This window comes from Nycticebus coucang, chromosome 1 (genome assembly GCF_027406575.1).
Source record: "Nycticebus coucang isolate mNycCou1 chromosome 1, mNycCou1.pri, whole genome shotgun sequence".
Classification (NCBI taxonomy): Eukaryota; Metazoa; Chordata; class Mammalia; order Primates; family Lorisidae; genus Nycticebus; species Nycticebus coucang.
In genome coordinates this window covers 64,110,183-64,128,365 of record NC_069780.1, presented here as the reverse complement: position 1 = coordinate 64,128,365, position 18,183 = coordinate 64,110,183, and the positions used below count along the sequence as shown (strand labels likewise).

Below are 18,183 nucleotides of genomic sequence, written 5' to 3'. Positions count from 1 at the left end.
AATTAGTACAACTTGTCTGGGAAATAATCCAGAGGTTTCTCAGAGCACTAAAATAGAACTATCATTTGATCCCTCAATCCCATTACTAGATATCTACCCAAAGGAAAATAATTATTATGTCAAAAATATGCCTGCATTTGTGGGTTTACTATAGCACTAGTCACAATAGCAAAGATACGGAATCAATTTAAGTGTCTGTCAACAGATGACTGGAGAAAGAAAATGTGGTATATATACATAATAGAATATTATTTAGTCACAAAAAATGAAATCATGCCTTCCTCAGCAACATAGAAATGGAGGTCATTATGTTAAGTGAAATGACTCAAACATACAAATACTGCATGTCTCACAAATGGGAATTAAATCGTGTGTACACATGGACATAAAGAATGGAATCATAGAAATTGAAGACTCTGAAAGGTGGGAGGTTGGGAGGGAGGCGAAGGATAAGAAACTACCTAATAACTCTAATGTACACTGTTCAGGTGATGGTTGCACAGAAAGCTGAGACTTCACTGCAACATAATGTATCTGTGAGATAAAACTGTGCTTGTAACCCCTAAATTTATAAAAAAGTAAAAACGAATAAATTCTTCGTCTCTTGTATTTAAAAATTGTCATATGGTTTATTAATTTTTTTAATGGCACTCTATCTTATTCTGTTCTGACCGCTATAACAAAATTCATAGACTAAGGTTATAAACATCAGGAATTTATTTCTTATAGTTCCGGAGGCTGGGACATCCAGCTGCAGGCTGATTTGGTGTCTAGTGAGAGCCCATTTCCAAGTTCACAGACGGCATCTTCTTGCTGAGTCCTCATGTGATAGAAGAGGCAAGGCAGCTCTCTGGGATCTCTTTAATAAGGCACTAATCCCATTCAGGAGGGCTCTGCCCTCCCGTTCTAATCACCTCCCAAAGGCTGCCTACCGTTACCATCACGTTGGGCATTAAGTTTTCAAAATAAAAATTTTAGGTGGGCACAGACTTTCACACCGTAGCACACTTTCAATTAAAATGACCATAGACATCTAGCCATTTTTTTTAAAAAATGGCTCCCTCCCTTTGTCTTTTAAAATGCAAACCAATAGTGACTCAGCTTGCTAGGAAAAGATATGAGACACTCATGTGACTTATTTATTTGGCATGTCGAATACCAAGATTTCAGATCTATAACTGGCCCAATTTACTACCATTGTTATTGAGAAATCTAAGCCACAAAAATGTGGCTAAGTAACTAGTTACGGTAAATGCATTAAATGTTGTGCCTGGAGTTTTTACTGAAAGGGCTGCATTCTGATTTAAGATGAGTACAAGGAAAAAGGCCTCTTTGCCAAATTAGAAACCCACTTCTAATTTAGAGGTTTGTAAAACTTAAGTTACTGTCCATCATGCCGTGTTTGAGCCTGTAATACCACCACATATGTACTGGAAAACTTTACCCATGTTTTGAGTGAGCTTTGTGTATCAGCACCTCCTCCTACTCAGCTTTCTCGTGAAAGACTGTCAAATCTTTTTTCCTTTAATTTCTTTTCCAAAAAAGTGTTTGTTCCATGCTCATTGACACGTTCCCAGCATGGGAAGGATTTTGTCGGTTCGCTCCCGCCTGGCTTTCTTTTTTGGTTCTTTCACAAGCTGTTGTGCGTTTGATCATTGTGGGGTTGGGGAGGACAGACTGCTAAGTTTCTGTTTGCTCATTTACTTGTCAGATTGATCAATTAGAAGAAGTTTTAGTAAAAGGCAGAACAAAGGTAACAGGCTGACATATTTTGTTATTTGAGTGGCTACATTAGAAGTTCTCTTCATTAATCACATTCAGCCGTCTCCACCTTTTCAACTTAACCTCATTCCACCCTCTACCCATTGTGGCCCCTAAGCCCTCAACAGAAATACACAATCAATTTGACTTTTTCCAGGATTCTAAGTATACCTGAATTTTTGAGGTTTATGCTATTGCTTGCCAGTTAGCCAAAATCTTAACAGCCTTTTTTTCGTTGCCCTCACATTGTATTATACTATATTTTAGGTTTTCATTACAATTTTAGAAACTGATAGATATATATACCTACACACACATACAAACTAAACAAAAGTTGTATTGTGCTATTTTTTGTTAGGGAGAATTCCATTACAATAGTTTAAATAAAGCATTGTGACTGTAATGCATTAGTTAGGACTTTTCAATAATTGATGATAGCATATTTTACCTTTCAGTGTTATTCCTTGCAGAGACTTTGTTTCCTTTACCTTTGCTTTATTTTAAAAAAATTTTCTTTTACAGTTATGCTTTTAACATTGTCACGAAGAAGAGAAAAGAACTTGTTAATTTAAGAACAGAGAAGAAATTTCTCTTAGGTGGAATCAATATATTTTTTTCTATTTTTTTTAAATTTTAAAGTATTATGGGGATACAAAGATTTTTGGTTACATGGATCACTTTCATAATGCTTGAGTCATGGTTATAAGCGTGCCTGTCACCCTGACAGTGTTCATTATGCCTGTCAGGTAGGTTTTTGTCCTCTTCCCCCACACTTGATTTCCATTAAGTTTTACTGACCTTTCAGCACATGAGCACTCACCACTTGGTTCCAGAGTAATAGGGAGCATGTGGTGTTTTTTTTTTCCATTTTTTAGATATTTCACTTATGGTAATAGTCTCCAGTTTCATCTAAATAGTTGCAAAAGGCATTGAGTCATATTTATTCATGGTTGAGTAGTACTCCATGGTATTCATAGAGCACATTTTTTTTTAATCCACTGATGAATTGATGGACACTGGGTTGATTCCACATCTTTGCAATTGTGAATTATGCTGCAATAAACATTCCAGTGCAGGTGTCTTTTTGATAAATTTATGTCTTTTCCTTTTTAAGTTTAGTTCTTTGAGATATATTCACGCTGTTTTCCTTAGAAGTTATACTAATTTACAGTCTCACCAACAGTGTATGATCATTTCTTTCTCTCTGCGTCTGTGCCAGTATCTATTATTTGTGAACTTTTAATAAAAGCCATTCCGACAGCCATTTTGATATCTCATTGTGGTTTTAATTTGCATTTCCCTTATGACTAGTGAGTGCTATTGATTATTTTTTTCATATGTTTGTTAGCCATTTGTCTGTTTTCTTTGGAAAAAAATGTCTGTTGGTGTTCTTGGCCAACTTTTTGATGGGGTTGTTTTGTTTTTTTCTTGCTGATTTGTTTGAGTTCTTTGTAGAGTCTTGTTATTAGCCCTTTATGAAATTTATAACTTCTCTCATTCTTTTTCTTGAGACAAGTACTATGATAGACCATTTGGTTTGTCTCTAAGTATAGGTATAAACTAGGCTAGGAATGAGGCGAAGGCAAGCAAATTTCTATAAATGGTAAAGTAGAAAAAAAAATTTTTTGAGTTTCTTTAAGTAGCTTGAGAATGAGAGAGAAGATGAAAGTCAGGGAAAACAGGCAACTAAAAATGTAGGCAATGCTTGGCATTCTATATGAAGGAGGGTGGCAGGAACAAATGACCGTTGTCAGAAATGGCTAGGAAACTTTGAAACCATAAACACCTAATTTTAAATTTCAAGTTGCTCCTTGTGTTGCTGTGATATGTAAACTCTCCAGCTGTGTTTGCACCAAAACTTCATACCAGTCTGCTTGTCACATGTAAATATGCAACTTTGAATGCTTCCTCTTCGGGCGTGTGAGAAAGGGTTGAGAGCAGTGTCCAGTGGGTGAAGAGGTGAGGAAAATCAAAAGCGTGAACAAGAAACGAAGGCAGGGTAGTGTAGAAAATTCGGCAAAAGTTAAAACTCAATGCCAGTGACGGCTGGCAGAAATCTAAGTGTCATCATCTTTCTTTTCCTACTCTATAGCAAATATGAGAAGTGGAGTTTGTCAGCTTTTACTTGAAATTACTTCCAAACCATGGAGCACTTTCAGCATCCAGGGGCTGACTTTGCATTACAATATAATCTGTAGTTTGGGAAGGAATTCTGAGGATATCCCATGATGATAAACTTGCATTTATGTGTATTGGTAGCCAAAGGAGATAGGAAGAGACACAAGGAGGGAGGTGAAGGAGAGAAGAGAAAGAAGAAAAAAAGGCAGGGAAGGAAAAGGCATGCTAAAGTTCTCCTTGTACAGAGAAAATGAACTTTCTGCTGTTGTCCTTCTCTCCTCTTCCTTTATTTCTTACCTTCTTTTTTTTCGTCCTTTTCTTTTCCTCTTCCTTTATTACCCCTGTTCCTGCTCTACTCTCATTTTCTTCCTAGCAATGATAGAGAAGAGTAGTCGTAAGTACAAATTTGAAGGAAAGGTATTTTTTATTTAGCAACACCTACATTCTATTTGGTTTTACTAACATCATGCAGAAAAATAGTTGTGTTGAGTGCTCCTGTGAATACCCGGTGGGGTAAAGCATGCTTACCTAAATATGGAGGCCAAGCTTGGGTTCTTTAGTGAAGAGCTTGTCAGGACATGCAAATGTGTAAGAGGGAAGAAAAGGCTGAGAAAGGTAAGTGGGGAGAAAGCATAGGTTTTCAGAGAAAAGTAGTATTAGGCAACTGGGACAATATAAGAAACAATGGGTAAAAAAAAAAAGAAATTCTAAGAGAAAAGGAATATAATATAGCCATTAAAAATGATGACATTCGATCCTATAATTCCTTTACTAGGTTTATACCCAGAAGACTAAAAGTCACAATATAAAAAAGACATCTGTACCAGAATGTTTATTGCAGCCAATTCATAATTGCTAAGTCATGGAAGAAGTCCAAGTGCCCATCAACCCACGAATGGACTAGCAAATTGTGGTACATGTATACCATGGAATACTATGCAGCCTTAAAGAAAGATGAAGACTTTACCTCTTTCATGTTTACATGGATGGAGCTGGAACATATTCTTCTTAGCAAAGTATCTCAGGAATGGAAGAAAAAGTATCCAATGTACTCAGCCCTACTATGAAGCTAAATTATAGCTTTCACATGAAGGCTGTAACCCAACTATAGCACAAGACTATGGGGAAAGGGCCAAGGAAGGGGAAGGGAGGGGGGAGGTTTTGGTGGAGGGAGGGTAATGGGTGGGGCCACATCTATGGTGCATCTTAGAATGGGTACAGGTGATTGCACTAATGTACACAGCTATGATTTAACAATAAAAAAAAATTAAAAAAAAATAATGCCACAGTAGAATATCTTCATGGTATGGAAAGAAATGTTAATGAGATGTTGTGAAGAGAGAAAAAGGTAGATTATCAAATAGCAAGAACTGTATGATTTCATTTTTTATTAAGAAAATTTGTAATATAAAATAGAGTTAACTAACGGTATAGCTAGGTAGCAGGTAGTTAACCATATATAACTAGATATTTAAATATATGGAGTTTTCTTGACAGATAGCCACAGCTATATTTTTCAAATATTAAGGAAATGTTTAAGCTGATTGCCTCCATATAGGAGGATTTCAGGTGATTTTTTTCTTCTTTGTATTTTTCCGTGTATTTTCAATTTTCTGTTTTACCCATCATGACAGGGAAGAAAAATGCCAATTTCTGTATGTGGTTTCACAAAATAAACTAAAGATGATTAAATAAAAAGAGAGAAGCAATTGGTAAAACTGGCAATTTTCTCAGGGACATCAACCCTGCCTTTCAGACTATGTCCCTGGTATTTAGAATCCTATAGGATTAGCCCTTATTAAAATGTATGAGTTGCTTCCTCCCTAAAACTACACAGTAAACTTCATGATGGGAGAAGCACAAAACTGCTTACACTGTGCCAGGCACTTAACACACACTCTTATTATCATTATTATTATAACCACTCTAGATTTCCACCTACTCTAAGGCCTGAAACATGGTAAACAGTCATTCAATGTTTGCCATGGGGAGAAATAAATGGACAGGTGCACAGGGGAGATGCATAGACTGAAGAAGTCAGTAAACTGGCCTGGCTGATCCACAGTGATGCTTTCATCTGAGGGCTCATAGTCAGTCAGTTTTATATGACTTTGTACATTATTTATGTGCCTTCAAAGGATGTTCAAATGGAAGGAGAATTTGTTTCATAAAATTAATTCTAATATTTCATAATATGCAGATTTGGAAATAATCAAATTTTAGCAAAATAATTTTACATTTTTTTGATTACTAGTTTTTTATGACAACTGTCACAGTGAGTTTGCGATTTTAGTAGACATTGTTTTGGTGAATTCTGGCCCTTAAATTTCACATTGATATTTTTGTATAACTCATGACTAAACTTAATTAGGTTTGAACTCATAAGTTATTATTCATTTTGTTTAATCGGTAAACACGTAAATTTGTTTATGTTGGAGACTTGGATTCTCCATTCTACCTCCCTTTATTTTTTTTGTAACTATTTCCTCTGGAAAATTCCTTTAATAACCACTTTCCAAGTACAATGTGCAAAGTGCAGGGCCTCTAACAAATTATTCCTGTGAATCTAGACAGACATCATATTGTAGATGTGCTGTAAGCAGTGATGAAGGGTGGATCCTTTTCAGAGATTATGAGATTTCCTGCTTCTTAAAAAGATAGGCGTGGAAATCTAAGTTGAGACTTGCTTGTGGTTATATTATGATGACTCAGTCTCATGATTCAAATCAAGACTCACAATTTTTTGATAGCTTGACATTTTGAAGTGGAAATATCCCAAGAATTATGGTCATATGACCTACATTTATATTAATTGTTTTTATATTATTTTTCTGGCGTTTACGTATTTCTTTTTTTTTGAGATTTATTTCTTTTTATTATTAAATCATAGCTGTGTACATTAATGCAATCATGGGGCATCCTACACTGGTTTTATATACCATTTGACATATTTTCATCACACTGATTAACAACCTTCCTGGCATTTTCTTAGTTATTGTGTTAAGACATTTATATTTTACATTTAGTAAGTTTCACATGTACCCTTGTAAGATGCACAGTAGGTGTGGTTCCACCAATTACCTTCCCTCCACCCATCCTCCTCCCCTCCCCTCCCTTTCCCCTTTCCCCATATTCTTAGGTTATAATTGGGTTATAGCTTTCATATGAAATTAGTTTCATAGTGGCTGAGTACATTGGATACTTTTTCTTCCATTGTTGAGATAATTTACTAAGAAGAATATGTTCCAGCTCCATCCATGTAAACATGAAAGAGGTAAAGTCTCCATCTTTCTTTAAGGCTGCATAATATTCCATGGTGTACATATACCACAATTTATTAATCCATTAGTGGGTTGATGGGCACTTCAGCTTTTTCATGACTTAGCAATTATGAATTGGGTTGCATTAAACATTCTGGTACACATATCTTTGTTATAATGTGATTTTTGGTCTTCTGTGTATATACCTAGTAGCAGAATTGTAGGATCAAACGGCAGGTCTATTTTTAGATCTCTAAGTGTTCTCCAAACATTTTTCCAAAAGGAACATATTAGTTTGCACTCCCACCATGTTCCCTTTTCTCCACATCCACACCAACATCTCTGGTCTTGGGATTTTGTGATATGGGCTAATCTTACTGGAGTTAGATGATATCTCAAAGTAGTTTTGATTTGCATTTCTCTGACGATTAAGGATGATGGGCATTTTTCATATGTCTCTAGGCCTCACTGGATTAAAGATTTAAACTTAAGACATGAAACTATAAAAATACTAGAAGAAAGTGCAAGGAAAACTCTTGAAGAAATCGGCCTGGGCGAATATTTTATGAGGAGGATCCCCTAACAATTGAAGCAGCATCAAAAATACACTACTGGGACCTGATCAAACTAAAAAGCTTCTATACAGCCAAGAACACAGTAAATAAAGCAAGCAGACAGCCCTCAGAACGGGAGAAGATATTTGCAGGTTATGTCTCAGACAGAGGTTTAATAACCAGAATCCACAGAGAACTCAAACGTATTAGCAAGGAAAGAACAAGTGATCTCATCTCAGGGTGGGCAAGGGACTTGAAGAGAAACTTCTCTGAGTTTACCTATTTCTTAAAGAGAATCATAGTACAAAAATATCGAAGATTTTAATTACTCTATTTACTCAAGGTATTTTGAAGTTGCATATTTATGAATGATTTTAGTTTGTTTAGGTTTAATATAACTTCAACTTTCTGTTATAAAAGAGCACTTTCAAGCATTCCCTGATGTAGAATAAAAATTTATATTATAGGAGGTTAAGTACTCTTCCCCAAATCTTTCTCTATTGGAATTTAGACTTAGTTGAGTGAAATAATTACGGACAAGACAGGACAAATCTAATGATTCCAAGGATTGCAAGAATTCCCTTGGTGGTGTGTGCTATTAATTCTTACTAGAAAGGTTGATGCTCATTGGAACTTTAGGTAGAAATGAGATGTCAGACTATTTTATAGGACTAATTCAATTCGATTTTATTGATGAAATAATTAAAACCTTCAAAAAAATTAGAAAATAGTATAACATTCAGGATGTGCAATTTGAATTTAATAGATGCTACTTTACCATATTTCCTGAGTACACACTTTTATTTTAAAGAAATAAAATGTTAAGGATCTCAGCAAAGCTTCATCCTTGTAACTCACTTGCTATCTCACTTCCTCAAAGGTAATCTCTATTCAAGAATTGGTAATATCCCTACATGAGTTTTTGTTCTTTTACCACATATGAAATTGATTCATTAACAATACAATCCCATTTCCAACTAACAATTCAACAACAGTACACACAAAATCGTATTGTGTACTTTTAAACTTCACAAATGTGGTAACATACTCTGTGTACCCTACTGCGATTTGCTTCTTCCACTTAACCTTGTGTTTTGAGTTGCAAATTTAGTTCATACGCTTTACTAGTGGGAATAAACCACAGTTTATCCATTCCCCTGTGATGTTTCTGTATTTTTCCTGTTATAAACATTATTGGAATGAAGGGTCCTTACACTTCTCTTCCTTGAGTACTTGCATGGGAATTTCTTTAAGGCAGATGTTTGGGAGTGAAATTCCTAACTCATAGAGCAAATGAAACTTTAACTTATCTAGATATTTCTAAAATTCTTCCTGAAGTTGTTAGAGAAATTGACATTCTCAGGTCAATATTTAGGTTTCCTTTCGCCTATATCCTCCCCAAACACATAGATAATATCTCCATCTTCAATATTTGCCAACATGACAGAGAGAAAATATTAACTTTTCTATCATTTCCCTGTGTATAGTGGCTGGTTAAGATTTGTTGCTATGAGACCAGAGATACAATTACATTTTTTTCTTTCCTGTAGGACCTCTGGCATAATATTTCTATTTCTGCATACAGGTTCATGACACAGTGTTATTAGTCCAGGAGTGGTCACATTTTCACTTACCTGGTTTTTTGTTGATAAATAATGCCATGGACACCTATGACTTTTCAAACTATCTCTCTTTACCTCCCATAATCTTGAATTTTAAACTATTTATCATTTCCTTGCCTTTTAGGAATTGCATATATGTATGTTTGTGTGTGCATGCACATGTGTGGCTTATATTTGCTTGTTTCAAAATATCATGAAGAAAGTATCATATTGAATTGCTTTTGAGACTTGATTGTGTTAAGATTCTTCCATAATCAGAACTATAGGCATTACAGTTGCTTCTTTTTGATACTCCATTGTGTGAATAAAACACAATTCATTTAACCTTTTAGTTGAAGGCATTTGGGGTTGTTTGTAAATTTTTGCTTTTTGATCATTCTTGTGTGTAGGGATAAGGCATTCTCTTAGTTACATTGCTATGAGTAGTACCAGTGAGCTTAGGGTATATGAAATTTCTACTGTCCTGATCCTCAAAAATTTTTATAAGATTTGCCTGTAAAATTATCTGGATCTTTGTTAATCCTGTATTAAGATTTTAACAATTTCTCAACTTCTTTAAATATTATGTCATTCAGGGTTTCTATGTCATCCCAAGTTAGTTTTGTTAGATTAACTTTCAGTAAGGATTTGACCATTTCACCTAGGTTTTCAATCTAATTTGAATAAAGCCAGTGCCTGTATTCACTTACCTCTTTAATTTCAGTTGTGTTATTAGTATGATGTCTCCTTCATCATTCATGTTATATGTGTATTTTCTCTTTTTATTCATCAATATTACCTGAGGTTTGCTTTTTTCTAGCATTTTTTAAAGAACTAGAGTTTTTTGAACTTTCCTATTTTGTTTTCATTTTCTATTTCCTTATCTCAATATATTCTTTTCTCATCTTTCTTTTGGTCTGATTGTTTCTAGTTTCTTTTTTTGGATGCTTACTATCTAATCTTTAGTCTTTCTTGTTTTCCCATGTGAGCAGTGTGGACTTAAGTATTCTCCACACATTTAGATATAAATGATGTGGCAATTTTCATTCCTCTCTAAGAACTTTTAAATTCCTTTCCGTCTTTTTTTTGAGTTTTTAATAAAGAGATTTTGATTTTCCCATTTCCAACTTCTAACTCAATTGTGTTGTGGCCGAATAACATTATCTAAATATTTCTTCTTTGAAATAGGTTGAGATATTTTTATGTCCTAGTATGCAGTCAACTGTGGTAACTCTCCTCTGTGTGTTTGGCAGAAACAGTTTTGTTTGTTTGTTTGTTTCCTAGCTCTATTGTCGATGAAATTATGTTAGCATAGAAAAGCTGAGAGGAATAGATGAGAAGCTTTGTTGATATCTAGGTGTAATGTGTTATAACTTGTAATCAAATTATGGATTGTGTACTTTTGAGATTCAAGAGGTAAACATGGCCCGGATGAGGTACTGACACATACCGGATTAGCTTACATGCAGATTGCTTCAGTATTATTTATTAAAAGGCTAGCTCTGGAAAGAGAATGCCATGCTAACAGAGAACCTGGGCAACCTCACTCATCTTATTCATAAGTTATGATCTGTGGCTCGTGAACTACCATCTGTGCTGAAGAATATAGCTGAGATCTCTGTGCTGTATCTTGGCTGCATTTGCTTTCTCCTCTGTGTTTTAAGTAAATAAACTCTATTTGATTTTCATAAACAGTGCTGGTCTTCCAAGTCAATATTTATTATTGGCAAATGTTAATAAGTTAATTTTTTCATATTTTCTGAGAATTAAGTTTTCTGTGAAAAATCTGATTAAATCTTTTATCCTTTCTCTCTCAAATTGTTTGATTTGTCTTAGACATTTACCTACATATCTTTATATATTCTGGACTTTCCAACTTTCTCTTATATGGAAAGCAAATGGGATCCATCAGATATGGGCTATTTCTATGTTCACAGTGATTTTAATGTACAGAAAATGTTCAGTTTACTGTGATAAATTTAAAAGTAACTTTCTTTATAGTTTCGCCCTCTTTGGGGACAGTTTAATGATTCTTCAAATTCTATTCTGGGAAACTGTGTGCCAGGTACTAGTTCCTTGTGTTACAGTAGAGCAAACACTGTCTACAAAGTCCCTTAGTCCCCTCTCAGAAGTAAGTGATAATAACTGATAAGAAAAGCAGAACAGGGTAATGATATAGAGAATAATAAACTTGAAGTGTGGGGGCCAGTATTTTACAACTGATGGTCAAAAGAAAGCCTTATGGACTAAGTAATGTTAGAAGAGAGAGCTTGTTGGGGGAGGGAGCAAGTCATGTCGATAGTTGTCATGCTTATAATATTTTTTACTATCCTGATGATATAAAATGTACCCCTATGCATTCTGATAAGATATTTAAAAAAATTCGCTTTTCATATTTAGGTCTTTAAATTTTCTAAAATATTTTTAGCGTATAATGAAGTAGGAACTCAATTTGAACATTTTCCCATATGGATAGCCATCTAGTCTAGCACCATTACTACCAAAGCCACTATGTCTCTATTATTTTGTATTGGCTGAATGTATAATTGAGTCTTTTTAAACAAGCTCTCAATTCGGTTTCATAGGTCTACTTATTTGTTTCTGTACCAATATCATGCTATTTTAATAATCATGACTTTGGAATAAGTCTTTTTTTCTTTCTTTTACCTTAAAACCAAGGCCACATTTTAATAGTCATGAGATAAAGGATTCCTGCGAAGGGGAGGGGAACAGAGGCTGAGGAGAATCTGTCTGTCCCTGCCTGGGAACTTTCAGGACATTCATGTGTCTGTGGCAATGTCAGCATCTGGCCAGCTGAAGGAGTGTCTCAACTGTCAGACCATGTGGCTTCTGGACCTGTAAGCAAATTTTCTGAACTCATTTTGTTCAGGAACCTCCTTCCTCAGCTGAGTCCAGCAGGAAGAGTTCTAGGTGGGCACTGGGAGGCAGCTTTGGTGAAGGGCATGGTCCTATGTTTGACTTTGTCAGTAGCTGAACACACGACCCTGGTATGAACTCAGACTAGGTGTATCTGGCCATGTACCCTACCACCCACTAAACTGGGTGAATTATTGTTTCCACAGTTCACCTTGATTTCGTACAGATGTTGGTTTCATACATCTATATACAAACATATCCATATACTTTATATATATGTAAATGTGTATGTCCATATGTACACATATTCATATATTCACACTTACACGTACACACCCATAAGTATGCACACACATTTCTGCAGAAACAAGTCCTGCCCACAATTTGGCTTTTTTGGGACAGTGAAAATGACAATACAGTTTCTTGCTTCTCCAATCTCAGCAAATCAGGCGGTGCTTTAAAAAATGCAATTCTGCTGCTTTTTTTAAAAAAGTTGAAACCAAACTTTTCTTCCCAAATCAAGAGACGTAATTCCATTTGATTACACTTTTGCAAACGTGTAAAAAAAAAAATGGAAGTAGACTGGAAAACAATGCCATGATATGGGTGCTTGTCATTGTTACCACTCCACAGCCTGGTCATCACGGTGACTGAACTGTTTGATATCCTGGTGGTCACAGGGCCTTGGGAACCTGCACTGGCCCACTGCCCTGGGCCAGACTGGTTAGCACAGTGTGGCGCATGCTCACAGGGATCTGGACCAGACCCGTGGCATCTTGGACTCCAGTAACTGCTCTGACATCTACTGCATTTTCCCTAGACAAGATGATGTGTCCCCCACCTTGTGAGGTGGCCTCAGCCAGGGTGGTAACAGTGTGGGGGCACCTTCGCTGTTAAGTACCATGGTAAAAGATGGGCTCTACTGTGTGTAGTTGTGACCTATGTCTGTGTTAGCTGATCTTCGAAAGCATATAAAGGACCTTCTAGTTCATGCTGTTTATGATAGTTTAAAGTATGGTCAGTAGCACCCGGGGCCATGAAAACCTCTACTTTTGCTCTTCTGAGTGAACATCGCTGTAGACATTTGCCATGGGATATCTTAAGGCCACCAATTGGGCTTGCAGCTTTCTTTCCCCCAGACTAGCTTTCCCGGACCTGTGGAGTACTCAAGCATCTCTGGGATAAATGCCTGAAGCTGGGCCTAGGTCATTGTGTCCACAGAGACTGGAATTCCATGGATTAGGTTAAGAGGTAGAAGTTCTGAAATAACCTTCTGTGTCAGTGGTGTGTTCTGCCAGAGCAGACTCTAGGTCTCCCAGCTTGTACTTGCACACCACATTCTCCAAAGGTGCCTCCCAACACTTTGAATCCAGGGCTGAGTTTGCAGGATAAAATACAGAGGACAATAGCTTGCTGTCCAACTCGAGTAGTATATTCATCTAATGTAGCTCAAAGTTTCCTAAGCAAACGTATTTGCTGCCTTTTCCAGAGAGAGGTATTAGACTCAGACACGTTTGGCCATTTCCTTTTCTTTCCTGTCACCACAGCAGCAGCCACTGCCTTCCCCACAGGACCCTGAACCCATTGTATAATATTTTCCTTGTTTTTTGAAGGGTAGATGAATGGTAGACTCCAAGGAATTATTGAAGTCTCTGATTCCTGGGACCTCAATAAATCACAAAGGGTCTTTTTATAAAAAAAGTTCCGCCTTCAAAATCCTTATTTGTGAATCCTGTAAAAGGATGCAGCAGCCAGACGAGCTGTCACCTCCTCAGATGCTATGGATTTGAGGATAGCTGAATCATCCTGACATGTATCCTGGGGAAGCCGGTCTTTCTCAGCTCCCAGCTTACTATGCTCAGTGTAACTGTCAACATGGACCTGTCATACTTGTTGGGCCACTGCATGGGCTTCTTGGCAGACATGTGTTCAATTTGTGTCAATCAGTTTGTGTTCCCCCATGAAGAGCTGTGTAAATGCGCATCCTCACTTCTACAGCAGGGTGGGGAAGAGGACAGATGTTGGAGCCAGAATGCTACATTCAAAATCGTGCTTTGCCAGTTTACTAGCACCTTGGACAAATTTCATTTGACTTCTATGCCAAAGTTGTGTCATGGCGGAGCTGCTGCTATGGTGGAGAGTGCGACAGTGAGGGGGCTGCTCCTGTAATAAGCCTTGATTTCTCATTGGCTCCATTCTCCTCTTACTAGTTAAGTTAGTCAAATTAAGTACTTCTTCTAATTTGTCCTGGATATTCTTTTTTATTTTTTTTAATTGTTGGGGATTCATTGAGGGTATAAGAAACCAGTTTACATTGATTGCATTTGTTAGGTAAAGTCCCTCTTAAAATTGTGTCTTGCCCCCAAGAGGTGTGTCACACACCCAGACGCCACCCGCCTCCCTCCTTCCCTCTCTCTTCTCTTCCTTTCTCCCAACCATCCCTCCTTCTCTCTCTCTCACTCCTCTCCCTTTCCCCTACCCCCATGGTGTACTAGGTCATTAATTGTCTCATATCAAAATTGAGTACATAGGATTCATGCTTCTCTATTCTTGTGATGCATTACTAAGAATAATGTCTTCCACTTTCATCCAGGTTAATACAAAGGATGTAAAGTCACATCTTTTTAATGGCTGAATAGTATTCAATGGTATACATATACCACAGCTTGTTAATCCATTCCTGGATTGGTGGGCATTTAGGCTGTTACTACCTTTTGGCCATTATAAATTGAGCTGCAATAAACAATCTAGTGCAAGTGTCCTTATGATAAAAGGATTTTCTTCCTTCTGGGTAGATGCCCAGTAATGGGATTGCAGGATCAAATGGGAGGTCTAGCTTGAGTGCTTTGAGGGTTCTCTATACTTCCTTCCAAAAAAGGTTGTATTAGTTTACAGTCTCACCAGCAGTAAAAGTGTTCCTTCCTCTCCACATACAAGCCAGCATCTGCATTTTTGAGATTTTGTGATGTGGGCCATTCTTGCTGGGGTTAGATGGTATCTCAGGGTGGTTTTGATTAGCATTTCTCTAATAATTAGGGACAATGAGCATTTTTTTTATATGTTTGCTAGCATTCATCTGTCTTCTTTAGAGAAGGTTCTATTCATCTGTCTTGCACATTGATATATGGGATAATTGACTTTTTCATGTGGATTAATTTGAGTTCTCTATAGATCCTAGTTATCAAGCTTTTGTCTGATTCAAAATATGCAAATATCCTTTACCATTGTGTAGGTTGTCTATTTGCTTTGGTTATTGTCTCCTTAGCTGTACAGAAGCTTTTCAGTTTAATGAAGTCCCATTTGTTTATTTTTTTGTTGTTGCAATTGCCATGGCAGTCTTCTTCATGAAGTCTTTCCCCAGGCCAATATCTTCCAGTGTTTTTTCCTATTTTTTCTTTGAGAATTTTTATTGTTTCATGCCTTAAATTTAAGCCCTTGTCGATCTTGAATCAATTTTTGTGAATGGGAAAAGGTGTGGTCTTCTACAATGGATATCAGTCATTTACATGTGAATATTCAGTTCTCCCAGCACCATTTATTGAATAGGGAGTCTTTCCTCCAGTGTATATTCTTATTTGGTTTATTGATTTTTAGGTGATTATAAGATGTTAGTTTCATTTCCTGGTTTTTTATTTGATTCCAAATGTCTATGTCTCTATTTTTGTGCTAGTACCATGCTGTCTTGACCAATATTGCGTTGTAGTACAGCCTAAAATCTGGAATGCTGATGCCTCAGCTTTGTTTTTATTACTAAGAACTGCCTTAGCTATATGGTTTTTTTTCTGGTTCTATACAAAATGAAGAATCATTTTTTCCAAGTCTTGAAAGTATGATGTTGGTATTTTAATAGGGATGGCATTGACTCGGTAGATTGCTTTGGGAAGTATAGACATTTTAACAATGTTGATTCTTCCCAGCCATGAGCATGGTATGTTCTTCCATTTGTTAATATCTGCTATTTCCTTTCTGAGGATTTCATAAATTTCTTTATAGAGGTCCTTCACCTCCTTTGTTACGTATATTCCTAGGTATTTCATTTTCATTGAAGCTATGGTGAAGGGAGTTGTGTCCTTTATTAGCCTCTCATCTTGACTATTATTGGCATATACAAAGGCAAATGACTTGTGGATATTGATTTTATATCCTGAGATATTACTGTATTTTTTGATGACTTCCAGGAGTCTTGTGGTTGAGTCTTTGGGGTTCTCTAAGTATATGATTATGTCATCAGCAAAGAGGGAGAGTTTGACCTCCTCTGCTCCCATTTGGATGCCTTGATTTCCGTGTCTTGCCTAATCGTATTGGCTAGAACTTCCAGCTGTATGTCGAATAGTAATGGCAACAGAGGACAACCTTGTCTGGTTCCCGTTCTAAGTGTAAAAGCTTTCAGTTTTACTCCATTCAGTAAAATATTAGCTATGGGTTTGTTATAGATGGCTTCAATCAGTTTAAGAAATGTGCCACCTCTGCCTATACTCTTCAGTGTTCTAATTAGAAAAGGATGCTGGATTTTATCAAATACTTTTCCAGCATCTATTGAGAGGATCATATGTGCTTTATTTTTGCTTCTGTTGATATCGTGAATAACATTTATGGACTTGTGTATGTTAAACCAGCTTTGCATTTTTGGGATGAAACCTACTTGATCATGATGTATGACTTTTTGGATGATAAGCTGTAATCTATTGGCTAGGATTTTGTTGAGAATTTTTGCATCTATATTCATAAGTGAAATTGGTCTGAAGTTCTCGTTTTTAGTTGGGTCTTTTCCTGATTTTGGTATCAGGGTGATGTTTGCTTTGTAGAACTTGTTGGGGGAGGATTCCTTTCTCCTCAATTTTTTGGAATAATTTCTGCAGTATGGGAATAAACTCTTCTTTGAAGGTTTGATAGAATTCAGTTGGTAAGCCATCCTGCCAGGGCATTTTGTTGTTGGAAGATCTTTTATTGTTTCTTTGATCTCAGTGTTTGAAATTGGTCTGTTCAGAAGATCTATTTCTTCTTGGCTCAATCTAGGGAAAGTGTGTGATTCCAAATGTTGATCTATTTCCTTCAAATTATCAAATTTCTGGGCATAGAGTTTCTGGTAGTATTCAGAGATAATCTCTTGTATCTCTGTGGCATCAGTTGTTATTTCTCCTTTAACATTTCTGATTGAGGTTACTAGAGATTTTACTTTTCTATTTCTAGTTAGTGTGGCCAAAGGTTTATCTATTTTATTTATTTTTTCAAAAAATCAACTCCTTGTTTCATTAATTTTCTGAATGATTCTTTTGTTTTCAATTTCATTAATCTCTGACTTAATTTTGGATATTTCTTTTCTTCTGCTGGGTTTAGGCTTAGATTATTCTTTTTTTCCCCAATTCCATAAGATGGCTTGTGAGTTTGTTGATGCGTTTTCTTTCTGTTTTTTGAATGTAGGCATCTAAAGTGATAAATTTTCCTCTCAGGACTGCTTTTGCTCTATACCACAGGTTTTGGTAGCTTGTGACTTCATTGTTGTTATACTCAAGGAAGTTAATGATTTCCTCTTTTATTTCCTCCTGCACCAAACTGTCATTCAGCATACGGTTGTTTAATTTCCATATCTTTGTTTGGGGTTGAATGCTTTTGTTAGAGTTGAGTTCCACCTTTAGTGCCTTATGGTCTGGGAAGATACAAGGTAAAATTTCAATTCTTTTGATTCTGTTGAGGTTTGTTTTGTGTGCTAGGATATGATCAATTTTGGAGAATGTTCCATGGGGCGTTGAGAAGAATGTATATTCTTTATTTCTTTGGGATGAAATTTTCTATATATGTCTATCAAGCACAGTTGTTCTAGGGTTTCATTTAAGTCCCTTATATCTTTGTTTAATTTCTGTTTAGAGGCTCTGTAAGAGGAGTGTTAAAGTCCCCTGTTGTTATGGTGCTATAGGATATCATATTGTTCAGACGGAATAAGGTCTGTTTCAAGAATCTGGGAACATTTAAGTTTGGTGTATGAATATGTAGAACTGAAATGTCTTCTTCTTG

The 18,183-nt window shown here is 36.3% G+C and overlaps 1 pseudogene; it reads right to left on the bottom strand.

Annotated features, from left to right (window-relative positions):
• Nucleotides 1-13,026: 13,026 nt before the first annotated feature.
• LOC128590346 (nuclear respiratory factor 1-like) lies at nucleotides 13,027-14,367 on the bottom strand (annotated as a pseudogene).
• Nucleotides 14,368-18,183: the final 3,816 nt, after the last annotated feature.